The sequence below is a fragment of the Schistocerca americana genome, chromosome X, assembly GCF_021461395.2.
Source record: "Schistocerca americana isolate TAMUIC-IGC-003095 chromosome X, iqSchAmer2.1, whole genome shotgun sequence".
In the NCBI taxonomy this organism is placed as follows: domain Eukaryota; kingdom Metazoa; phylum Arthropoda; class Insecta; order Orthoptera; family Acrididae; genus Schistocerca; species Schistocerca americana.
Genome location: NC_060130.1, coordinates 339,083,830 through 339,095,666, shown reverse-complemented (window position 1 = coordinate 339,095,666; position 11,837 = coordinate 339,083,830).

Genomic DNA, 11,837 nt, shown 5'->3' with positions numbered 1-11,837 from the left:
CGTCAATGAAGCACTGGCCAGTCTGGGCTGCATTCTTTAGTCTGAAGTGCATAAAGAGGAACAAATAGGCCAAAGGGAGTAATTATTGCAGTCTTTGTGATGTCCTTCATGGCCATTGGGATCTGCCAACTATCTCTTTTAGAGTCGATAATGCTAAGTATGGTTGCACTAGCCAGTTGCCGGAGGAAGTCCTGAATATTGGGCATGGGCTAACTATCAATGATGGTGTGCACGTTCAAATGTCTGTAGTCTCTGCACATGCACCACATTTTATCTTTTTCCATTGTCATTGTAGTCAGTGAGGCGCACGCACTGCGTGATGGCCTAATGGTGCCCTCATGTAACAGTTCCTTGATCATGGCCTTGGCCACCTTTAGTTTGTGAGGGACAAGGTCGTGGGGCTGGTGTTGGACCAGTGGACCTAGGGTAGTATTAATTCTCAGCGATGGAGTTGTTGTTCAGGTGAATGCGATAGGCATTGCAGTATGAGCGTCCTCGCTGTCTCATATCTGCCAGTGGTTGGTGCATGCAGTAGGACATCACTGGTAAGACTGGTGTTGGTAGGGAGGTGGCTCAATAGTACCAAAGACTTGTCACAGTCGTCTGTGATCCTGGCCAACTGCATCATGCACTCGCAGAGTGTGAACCATTCTTGCAGGGAATCAACTCGTAGCGGTGGCAGATGTAACTTGGTGTGTGGCTGGCGGTAATCTGCCTGGTGGTGAGTGACCAGGACCTGTATGAGGTTGTAATCATGTGAAGTAAATGGTGCAGATTCATGAAGACTTTTTGGTGGCACTGATAAAGGCAGCAGCTGGAGCACGGTAGTTGCGGTAGGTGTATTGGTAATGAGAGAGTCATGACCGGTTATCACAGAATGTGGCACAGGTGTCACAGCTGGTGCATTGGCGTCATGAAGGATGGTGTAGTAGTGGGGAAGCAAGGAATACAGTGTGGCGGACAGGCTGGCGGATGGCACATAAGTGTAGATCACCCAACCCAGCAGCTGTTGAATGTAGTCCTTGTGTTCACGCAGTGTGTGATTCGTAGTTGCAGTCAAGCTCGCCATACTGATATGCTGTTCTCACGAGGTGTGAAAACCCTGTGCGGTTGCAGGTAGACATGGTATGCCTGCTATTTGAGTGACTTCATGTGGCAGGTGTGGCCCAGAGCATGACACGGCTGTTGTCAATGTGACGTCGTCGTTATGACGTGACGTTGGGCACAGTACAAACTTAACAAGTGTGACGTCACCCGGGTGATGTATGGTATAACATAGAATGTAAAGTTCAGGTGTAGGCCATGGAAAAGCATGGTCTGGCATAGGTAGGTCACTTGTAGGGTGGATTTGTCTGCAATAACCTGCAAATATCAGTTCTCTGCAGTGGAAGGTGGTCATACATGGTGGCGATTATTGGTCAACAGTTGCAGTACTCTGGAGTATGTCTGTCCATAATGTCAGTATGTGCTAAGTCATTAGAATGAAAATGAATGGGTTGTAGTTCATTAACAGTGTCACTGATCGGTATATTACTAGCACTGGCTAGGTGGGAGGTGGAGATGGCAGCAGGCAGCCATTGTACACAGTGCACACCTGTTGATGTACCACAGTTAATTAAGGGTGTGGCAGGCTTCATCTCACGATCTTCAGTGTTAACATAGTACTTGATCTGTGATTTAGTGTGTTCATCTGTTTGGCGAGAGGTAACAATGCCCTGATTTGGTGGTTGTTGAAACAATTGTAACACTGAATGAGATTTTCACTCTGCAGTAGAATGTGCACTGATATGAAACTTCCTGGCAGATTAAAACTGTGTGCCAGACTGATACTCGAACTTGGACCTTTGCTTTTCATGGGCAAGTGCTCTACCAACTGAGCTACCCAAGCACAACTCACGCCCTGTCCTCACATCCTTGCTTCCTCCAGTAGGAGCCCTTGTTTTGTTCAAGACACCTTCAAGACTACCTTCAAGACTACCTTCAAGTTTGTGAACAAATATATTTATATATATATAAAGATGGTATCTGTTCTTTTGGACATGTCCGAAAGAACATATACCATCTTCATATATATATATATATAGTTAAAGCTCACCGGCCACTTGACCATCTTCACCTTTTGTGGGGATGCACAAACAGTGCCAGAACTCTTACAGGAATCAGCAAAAAACTGTGAGTAATGAGTATAATGGGTAGGGGCACTATGAATATAGTGTGGGACAATAAGTTGGGAATGTGGGTCTCACAGGAGGCATACCAGGGATAAGTCCCTGCCGTCACACTATCCTCTGTGTCCTTGGTGGCTCAGGCGGATAGGGCATCTGCCCTGTAAGCAGGAGATCTTGGGTTTGAGTCCCAGTCGGGGCACACATTTTCAACTGTCCCTGTTGACTTATATCAATGCCTGTATACAAATAGGGGTATTCATTTCATTGTAATGAGTATATTTATGTTTGAATTTGGCCTACTGAAGAGGCATGCAATGAATGTTTTTAGTGAAGTTCGTTCTATAGGACAAATTTCAAAGTCGGGTTGTTTTTCTGATTTTTTCAATAATTCTAAGCAACAGTTGTTGATACCATCTTTCTCAAACATACATTTTCTTCAATGAGTAGTTTTTTTTTTTTTTAAAGCAACTTGCATTCTCTTTGGGGGTAGATCATCTGATGATGTAGATCTTTCATTAGCTGAATATGCTGTCACTCTCACAGTTTCATTTTTTATCAATTTCTGGCTGTGTTGTTTCACCTCCTGTAATTGTTATTACAGCTGCTCCTCTCTGAAAACTTTCTTCTGTAATCAATGTTTCTTTGTGTGATACTGCTGCTGCACCTCAATAAGTAGGTACGAATAATGTGTTGTAAGTCTCCTTTGTAGTTGGTCAAGAAATTGTGTAACATTTCTGAATTCTAGAAAAAAAAATTTTCACTAACGCTTTGGTATTCTGGCTGAGTAGTCATTTGCCCCATTTGCTTACATGAATTTTGTGCATTGCACAGTGGTTTCTTTCCAGACCATAAATAGTGAGGAAAAAAAGCATTTGAAGTGGTATCGCTGATCTTACTGTAAGTCCTGTTTGGTTTTTGGCTCTCTTTATTTACGGTACACAAAAGGATTCAGTAAGGTCAAGCCTTTGTTGTTTGCTCATCAGAATCGGTTTTTGATCCCGTAGTGTTCATAGCCTGTCTCTTAAGATTCTCTTTGCTACTTTTATTTCAGTTTAATAGATGTCTTCATTTGCATTTTGCTCTCTTCTTCATGCAGTTTGCGTAAGTGGTGCCTTCCAATTGTTACTACCTAAGCTGCATATAATAATGTATGCCAAACTGTAATTTTCCAGTTTTGGACATTAAGTTGGTATATTTGTTAACTGAGTTGGTCGCTTTCATTATTCTTACTTTTTTGTCTGATTTTTAAACATTGAGTGAAGCATGTAAAACAGATAGCAAGATTTACATGAGCATTTTTAGTGATTGACAAAAATGCTTCAGACAAAAGTTGCTATGGGTGATAGGGCAGATTATGCGGTGTTAACAGCCTTGAAGAGATACAACAGTCAACTCTCTTATTTTACATTGTGCTACGTTGTACTCTGGCTCCAGAACAGTATATATTGATGTGAAAAATCAGCCAACCAATTGCAAATAAAGGTTTATTTTCCCTTGATCATGGCTTTGATATTTGTAAAAATATCTTCTTCAGAAGCATTGGCACTAAAAATGTATACAGGAGTTACAAAATGATTTTTACTAACAGAAAAAAAATATTAATAGAAAAACATTTCTGAAGTAAATGTACTCATTTATTACATCACATGATGTACCAATTGATTAGATGAAGCTGAGCTCCTCTTGTCATAAATGAAATTGGTGAAACAAGAGTTACCACAAGCCATGGCTTCAGATAGTGTGAGATTACATGTATCGTACTGTAGAAAGACTACTCAGTAAATGCCCACAGGTAGAGGCTCTGGTCTACAGAGGGTGCTGCTTTTGGCTGATTTTTCGATCTGTTCCGAATTACACAGTTGCTGTTTCACAGCCATGTTTAAGATTTTGAGCTATTGATGAGGTAGGTTATTTGATATAAATAATTTTTGATCTGGAAAGTAACAGATTAAAATGCATTTAAAATAGGCAATTTACTACTATTATTGTGTTGGGCTGAATAACATACCACTCTGAAGTTCTTGCAACTGTTGATGGTAATGTGAGGTCATGAATTAAGATATTCTTAAACTGTTGTATATTGATCTTAGGGAAATAGGAAGGAACATTAGGATTTAATGACTATTTACAGTAAAGTCATTAGAGATGGGGCAAAACCTGAATAGGGTAAAAATGAGTAAGAAAATTACTTGCGTTCTTTGAAAATAAATCATGACAGCCTTTGTCTTAGTTAATTGAAAACTAAAATCTAGATGGCCACTTGGTACTACAGAACCCATCATTCCTCCTGATAGTTCATTGCCCTTTGGATGATCTGATTAAAGTGTGGATCAACCACATCCAGTACAATAATGTTGAGATTCACCAGCAGATATAAATACTGGGAATGTTGACACCTGCTGATGAAGTATGATGTTGGTGGGGTAATAGGATCCATGAATGCGGTACATAAAATGAGATGATGGTGATGTGTTATTAAAATAACAAAAATAGTTTGTTGTGCTGATTTATTACAATGATTCCTATCACTGCAACTACATAATTTATGCAACTACAATATGGTACTCTTAAAAAGAATCATCTGGGGAATTTAAAAGGTCAGTTTCAAATACAAAATCAAAAGAATGTTGGGAAAAATCCTTTGTTACCATAAACTTCTGTAACTGCTCAACAACTAAGGTAAAAAAGGAAAATGGAAAGACCTGTTATTCTATAGCACACAATGACAACCATATAATATTTTGATAAAGAGTTGTGATGTTGTACAGGACTTAAAAACATGTCACATAATAATCATTGGTAGCTCTTTTCTTGTCATAAAATACAACAAATTGAATAGAAATTTGACTCACTGCAATGAAAATAACAAAAATACTGCAGATTTGTGGGTCACCTTTCCAGGGTAGTAAACAACAAGCACTGGATACTGGTTAATGCATGCTGGTTAATAGTACAATAATCTGTCATAGACAGATCATTATGTCTGCATTTAAAAAGCAAATAAGACCAATTTCCTGTCACAATTAATAAATTAATCTCTGCCCAAGACCATCTACCATTAGGTAAAATGAAATTACAGCAGTTATATGGAAGTTGAAGATATCTCCATAACCAAAGTGAGCAAATTACCAACACAACCAAATATTACAGAATTATTGTAAGAAATGATGAGTTTTTTAAAGGCAGAAGCAAATTGTCTCCCTCCTTTACATTTTGATTATACATTGTACTGAACTACTATGGACACTCTGTTTCAGGTTAATGCAGTAACTGAAGGGTGTTGTACAAAGGGCACAGCATAAGGTGTGGAGCTGAAGCATGAGTGCAGTCTAATAACAGATACAGTTTCTTGAGTATAGAGAAACCCAAAACACACACTTGGAGTAAAGCCAGCATCACAATGAGTGTAGCACTAATATTTCTTTGATTTTGTGTAGTTTACCAATTCATGAAAAAATTTTATTCATCATTCAGTAGGAAGCCTACATTTTATTGTTCCATATGCCTCCACATTTCATCATGTGTGTTCACATGAGTTTGCTTGATAAGATGTTTATCAGAAAGGTTTTTAATGTTTTAGCTGCTTGTTCCTTATAGGCCATCCACAAAAGTGTTAATTTTTGGAAAAATTCTATACTGAAATGCGTTAATGTCTTTACCATATTAGTAACAGTTTTTACCACTGGATCATCAAATATGTAGTAAAAATATTTTGCCTTGTAACATTATTTGGCTCTTCACTTGGCACATGTAAGACAGTTTTTAAATTTTAATCTGTTTGTCTGTGTATGTCAATGAACACTCAAAATATGTAATTTGTTAAATAATCAATGCCGTAATGATGAAACAACTATTGTATGAAATATGGCACATATATTTAAGACTTAAGAAATTATTAATTCATTGCACTCAATTATGTATGCTATAAAATAGCACCTAGTCACTCAAGTATTATCTAAAGTTTAAAATAAAACAGGAAAACTTTTATTGTTTTATTTATGAATGATTCTTCTTATTCCATTACCCACTTCAGTGATATAATAAATGTTATAGATTGGGCTGCCATTCAATTCATTCCACTCTCACACTAAAATTTTTTTATAGGCTACATACTTTTCTCAGCTAATCACTCAACATGACTTAAGCTTCACTTGAAAACTGTGCAGGGCCACCTGTATTTAGACATTTTGATACGATTAGAAATTGTTTTAAATACCAGCAGTTATCCTACACTGTATTAGGTATCATAATGTCTTGTATTTTTGTTTTTCCATGTTATTGTCCACCTCCCATAACCACACTATCTAAGTGTATATGTTCGCATAATTCATTCAAACCCTTCTTCCATTGATTAGTAACAACTATAATGCATGCCACTTTCATGTCTCCTACACATTATGTTCATTAGGATAGCGCATTGTCCATAGGGTAAATAAGCCATTTCACAGATAAATGCCAAACTTTCTTACTATTTTTATCATCACAATCATCAGCACTGAATAACAACTAATTATACATTTAACTATTCAGTCTAATAATTGCAGACCATTTTTGTATGGATGTCCAGTCATTGTTATTATTAGTTACATTGATGGAAATCTTGACCTATTTTGCCTGTTACTGTTAAGAAAACAATGTAATTGGAATCTTAAGCCTTTCGTGAATGGTGGAGTAGGGTTGGACAATGTAGAAAGAAAGCTATTTTTCTGTAAGTTGTGACTCACACACACACAGCCAAAAAATTGTTGACATCATGACCTAGATAGCTATGTGACTCCTTTTGTGAACCATTGATGCAAAAGTGTTTTGAAAACTCTGTACGTAGTGGATATTGTCAGGATATGAGTTACATAAAAAAATAATAAAAAAAACCCATGTTGATATTTCTAACTCTGTATGTCACCAAGAACAAGCTGTAACAGTGTTGATGTTTCTTAAGGGCAGTGGCCCCCTTTGATGAATGAAGTGTGTACATGTTCTGTTCCATAGATGGGAAGTAGTACATGCTGTACTTTGCCCTTGTGTTTATTGCATAACAGTATAGAGAGTTATATAGCATAACGTCCGACCCGATAGCTGAATGGTCAGCGTGACGGATTGCCATCCTACGGGCCCGTGTTCTTTACCTGACTGTCAGAGATCTTCTCTGCTCAGGGACTGGGTGTTGTGTTGTCTTCATCATCATTTCATCCCCATCCAGCACGCAGGTGGTGGCGTCAAATGTAATAAGACCTGCACCAAGGCGGCCGGACCTGCCCCGCAAGGGGCCGCCCAGCCAATGACACCAAATGCTCATTTCAATTCCATTTATGGCATAAAAAATGCCAAATATTTTGATAAGCTTTTGGGCCTTGGTGCATCAGATTATATGGCTAAAGTTCCTGCTTGTCAATATGCTATTAGGTAGCCTGGTCAATGTTATCCACACAAAAATTTATTTTGTCATATGGTTTTTTACCTTTGAGAGACAAATTATTTTAGTTGACTGTCACTGAACAGAGGCCACATATAGACTAGCCATAGCGCAGTTACAAAAGATGCCATTTTTGAAGATATATATGAAGGACCCAGCTAAGTACACATGACGTAACAACACAGTGGCATATCTTGCAAAGAATAGTAATTGACATGTTGCATGGTGAAGAGATCCACCTGCATCACTATTTGATAATTCAACACCTGCATCCAGAAGATTACCTTCTACAGATGCAGTGTGTGGATGGATTCAACCATCATATTAACCGGATGATAACTTCTTAAAAGTTTTAATATGGTCTGATGAAGCAGTAGTAATGGATGAGGATAACTTCAATATGCATAATGCCACTATTGGTGTGCAGGCAGCTTGCACATTTCCTAAAATTATGTATATCAGATTTGCTTTAGTGTGAATTTACAGGTAGTTGTATTTCAGGTCCCCACTTCCTAAATCAGTTGACTGCATCACCCATTTCGTGCGGTTCTAGGCGCTACAGTCTGGAGCCGCGCGACCGCTACAGTCGTAGGTTCGAATCCTGCCTTGGGCATGGGTGTGTGTGATGTCCTTAGGTTAGTTAGGTTTAATTAGTTCTAAGTTCTAGGTGACTGATGACCTCAGAAGTTAAGTCACATAGTGCTCAGAGCCATTTGAACCATCACCCATTTCTCATAAACAATTTGCCTGAGGTGCTGGAAGATATTCCATTTTACATTCTGAGGGGGTTGTAGTTACAACATAATGGTGCACTTGCGCACTCTGGAAGAAATATGTAGAGCCATTCCTGGAAATGGGTTAGTTACATAAGTCCAGTTTCATAGCCTCTGTATTTGCCTAATTCCTTTATATTTGTTCCTCCAGAGGCACTTGTCCTTGTGTGCAGATTTATTCTATTGGCAAGGAATGTACAAGACCTAGTAAAGGAACATTCAACTGCTCATGTAACTGTGTATGCAAGTATGTCTGAAATATTGCAGAGGAGCATGATCCAGTGAGTTACTCAATGTTTGGAAAATGCAAGGAGGCCACTTTGAGCAGTTGATATTAAAGTCTTTCAAAATAACATTATCTTAAAAAAATTTCTCCACATTCAGAAATCTCAAGTATGAGTTATAATAAGCTTCTGAAGATAATCATTATATTCTTTATCATATATTATACTATGAGACTCTGCTTTGAAGGCAGTGTATGTTTCATCAAAGACATGGTGTTGTGATAGTGTATTTGTACTGTCTTAGCAGGCTGCTAATGTATTTCACCTTGCAGCTTATGCTGAATGTAGTTTGTATGTTTAACTTTTGAAATTATTTTTGTCCTATTACAGATAATTTTTGTTTAATATTATTACTATTATTATGATTGCTATGTTCATAGTTAAAATATTATAGTTGCAGGATATCTATGGTTTAAAATATAGTGTATACTATATTATCATAGGAAAGAAAAAAAAAAGAGGACAGCAAAATCGAGTTTCAAGGATCTCTGTATGCAGAATCTGTGTTGTTTGCCGTAAATGAGATTATTTCTACAAGTAGGTCATAATCGATGATCAAAAAATAAATTCCATAGTTCTGCATCAGACAATATGAGCCTGTTAATATCTTCATCCTCCAATAAACTTTTTCTTAAAACTGTTAGCAGCTAGCAATTGTCTAATTGCTTAACACAGCATCATTAGTTTTTCCAGTAACCTGAAATGATCTGTTGATAGAAGGGGGCAACTTCTTTTGCATGAACTGTGTAGAATATTAACAGTACTTATTACTCCCCAATTTCTTGACACAAGAGAGCAGTGTAGGTGTATGTCTATTCTGTGATGACTACATTATTATCTGGCATTGTGGTTTTCATGCAAGGAGTAAATGAAGAACTGTATTACAAAGTTCCACAGTGAAAAAAATTTGAAAGACCAAATTTGATACTTCAGCTTTATATCTATCATCTGCCACCTTCACCCCAATATCATTACTGAGCAGTTGAGTACGTAACTTTGAACCACTTACTGAATTTGTGAAAGACCAAAACTAATTCAGATACTTGGTCAGTTGGAATAATAAAAGTTTGCTTTTGAGTTCACTGAACACATCTTGAACTACTCTCCTTATGTTCAGTATCAAAATGTTGACCAGGTTCAATGGTAAGTTGTGCGTCTTAATTATAGCTGTGAGCAATGACACAGGAAAAATAATATGGAACATGACAAGAATTATAAACAAAGAAATTAATATTCTCTAGCAGCTCAGTCCAGTGAAATGAATAAAGGTCATTACAATTCTGTCTAAAGTCAGTATAGCTGTCAGAATCTCATCTGTTCAAAAATGTGTCTATCTTGAACATATAAGGACATTGCTTCAGTTCGTAACATTTTCGTTTCTTATGATGGTATTCCAGATGCTATGGATTTTTTTATTGATTGCCATTTTTTATTTGTAGTTCACTGTTACTATTTGAGTTTACATATTGTCATTTTTTCATTTGGAGGTAGTGAGTGGAGCTGTGGACACTAGAAAATGGAATGCCATGTGGGAACATTTCTGACATATTCTTCTTTTTTGAGTTCAAAGAGAGGGATGACAGGAGTGGAGGCAGCCAGAAACGTTTGTGCTGCGTATGGGGATAGTACCATTGGACAAAGTATGGCAAGAAAATGTTTTTCCCATTTTAAGGACAATTGTTTTGACATTAATAACACCCCACGTTCATTTAAACATGTTAATCTACAGTCACCCACATCAGTGTACTTGAGAACTGGCAAATTTGATGAACTGTTATGATTTCACCATGTTGAGACATTTCCAAAGAATGGGGATGGTTCAAAATCGAGTGTATGGGTACTGCATGCTCTAAGCCAAAATCACAAAAATCAGTGGGTGGTCATATGTGCACCTCTGCTTGCTCGTCACCAGTTGGCTCATGAACAACACGAACCATTCCTATCCTGTATCAATACTGGAGATGAGAAATGTTGTCGTTATACTAACATAAAGAAAAGAAAGGAATGACTGAGCCTAGAAAATCTTGAAAAAATGAATATAATTCTCTTAAAATGCTAAAAAAATTTAAAAAAATGATACACCAGGAAGGAGCTATGTAAATTGGTCACAAATTGAAATTCATATAGGTATTGATGGAAAATACAAAATTGTAAACTTTGGCAGCCGATGGATGAATATATGATGCTGCAGCATAATTTCACCCTGCAGCTGGCAAGTATAGTAAACACAGGACATGCCAGTATCAGGGCATTAAGTCTTCGTGAATTTCATACTGTGTAATCAAGTGGACAGTAACTATGCCTCACAGACAGGTGCACAAACAATACATGCAGATGTTAGCATTTCAGAGCAGGTAAGTTGTTGGGCTCAAAGAAATTGGTGGGAGTAATTGGTGAAATGCTCAACATTTGAATAGTGGCAATGCGATTATTTGACAATTTCAGCAGGAATGGGTAAACCATAGTCAAACATAGTATGAATAAGGAAGTGGTCGAGCTAGGGAGATGACAGAAAGTGAAGACAGAACAATTCTTAGAGGCACTCAGAGCTCTGGCTGCAACAGTATCATTGATCTGACATACAACTGCTGTTTCAGTGACCACAACAACTATTAATAGGTAGCGCGCTGAAATGGGACTGAGGTCAAGGTGTCCCTTGCCCCAAATGCCATTGACCTCTGTACACCAGCAAGCCCATTTCCAGCAGTGTTAGGTACATTCAGCCAGGAATCGCAATGAATGGTGTAGAATTGTCTTCAGGGATGAGTAACACTTTGAACTGACGCCCAAAGGGCAGCAAATACATGTCTGGAGATAACCTGGACAGCAGTAGGATATCAACTGGACTGTCGTCCACCATATGGCCTGACAAGTGGGTATGACGGGCTGGGGTGCCACTTCATTTCATAGCAGCCACCCTTTGGTTGCTGTCTGTGGTATCCTTAAAGCACAGTAGTACATCAACTATACTGTATGCGCCATTTTGTTGCCCTTCAGTGCAAACCATCCTGAACTTACATTCTGGTGAGATAACACCTATATGCGTACAATGAGAGTTTCTATTGCTGGTCTTCATGCTTCCAAACCATACGTTGGCCAGCAAGGACGCTGGATCTCTTACAAGTACAGAATGTTTCGAGCATTATGGACAGGGCCTTCTATCCAGCTCAGGATTTCGGTGGTCTAATGAACCAGTTGG